The following is a 1521-nucleotide window of genomic DNA, read 5'->3' as shown; positions in this document are numbered from 1 at the left end:
GGAAAACTAATCTGTCCTACAATACAAAGCAAGGCAGTGTCAGCAATAGGGTATTTGTCAGCCTCTTTCTCCAATGTTAGGTAATTCAAACCCTCAGGTTCTGCCTTGCTTCTTGAGTGTCGAAGGCACAAGTTTTTAATAGTACTTAAGATTATATGCATATTGTCAATAAAATATATGACTAAATATGTATAGACTCACTTGAAATAGATTCTTTCTGCCAATAAAGACAGAATTGGGAGTGTGTGGGGCATATAATATATGTAATACACAGCTGAAAACTGTAAGAATTTGGGGGGGAGAGGGTGCTCATTTAATATTTAAAAAACAAAGTGATATAATATTGAAATACAGCTTTTACAATCAGAAAATTATCTAAGTATTTTTAACTGCATTGGAAGATCAAAGATGTACAGATAACAAGTAAGAATAAGAAAAGACATGCAGTGCTCGCTTCGGCAGCACATATACTAAAATTGGAACGATACAGAGAAGATTAGCATGGCCCCTGCGCAAGGATAACACGCAAATTCGTGAAGCATTCCATATTTAAAAAAAAAAGAAAAGACATGCAGCATCATTTGTCATTCAAAAATTAAAAATTAAAAGAACAATGAGACTCTACTAGTGATCTTTATTAAAGACTACAATTGAAAAAACAGAATATCAATTTCTGGTGAAGATGCAGAAGAAGGAATGCTCACTGATTGCTGATGATAATGCAAAATAAATAAATAAATAAATGATTCAGCCATTTTGGAATGCAGTTCAGTAGTTTCTTACACAACTGCACCTAATCTCACCACATGATCCAGCAATTTTGTTGCTGTGTATTTACTCAGCTTATCTGAAAACTCATCATTACACAAAAATCCACACACAAATGTTTACAGCAATTGTAGCCTTATTGTTTTTGTATTTAAAGTATACAAATATTTATGTATTTCATATATACAGATTTAGGAACATACTGATACTTCCTACCCTGGCCTCCCTCCCACACATGCTCCAAACCTTCTTCCTCCTTCCTCTCCTATTCCCTCTCTTAATTTTTGCAATGATCTACTTTCAGTTCACTTTATGTTCATAAGATTTGTGCTACACTAAGTAAACAGTTCAACAAATAGTAAGAGAAAAAAAAACATTGCTCATCAGGAGTAGAGAGAAGGACTGTAAACAATCATCGAATCTCAAAAATGTCAATTTCACTCCTATACATTATATTTTAGGTACTCTACTAGTTACCAGAGATCAGGGCAAACATATGATATTTGTCTCTTTTTTTTGAGATTTAAAAAGATTTATTAGAGTCAAAGACCTCCAGCCAGAGTGGCATGGAGGGGGGCTTCCAAGAGAGAAAAAAACCCAAAGAACCTCATAGCACTGTTGTTTTTTTATTTCTTTTAATTTTTTTTTACAGGCAGATTTAGACAGTGAGAGAGAGAGAGACAGAGACAGAGAGAAAGATCTTCCTTTCCGTTGGTTCACCCCCCAAATGGCCGCACGGCTGGCGCGCTGCAA

The 1521-nt window shown here is 35.0% G+C and overlaps 1 non-coding gene across 1 annotated transcript; it reads left to right on the top strand.

Moving 5' to 3' along the window:
* Nucleotides 1-446: 446 nt before the first annotated feature.
* LOC138849206 (U6 spliceosomal RNA) lies at nt 447-553 on the top strand. The gene has a single exon (XR_011387645.1). It is a non-coding gene; the product is annotated as a U6 spliceosomal RNA (small nuclear RNA).
* Nucleotides 554-1521: the final 968 nt, after the last annotated feature.

This window comes from Oryctolagus cuniculus, chromosome 3, assembly GCF_964237555.1.
Source record: "Oryctolagus cuniculus chromosome 3, mOryCun1.1, whole genome shotgun sequence".
In the NCBI taxonomy this organism is placed as follows: Eukaryota; Metazoa; Chordata; class Mammalia; order Lagomorpha; family Leporidae; genus Oryctolagus; species Oryctolagus cuniculus.
This window is presented reverse-complemented; position numbering and strand designations above follow the sequence as displayed.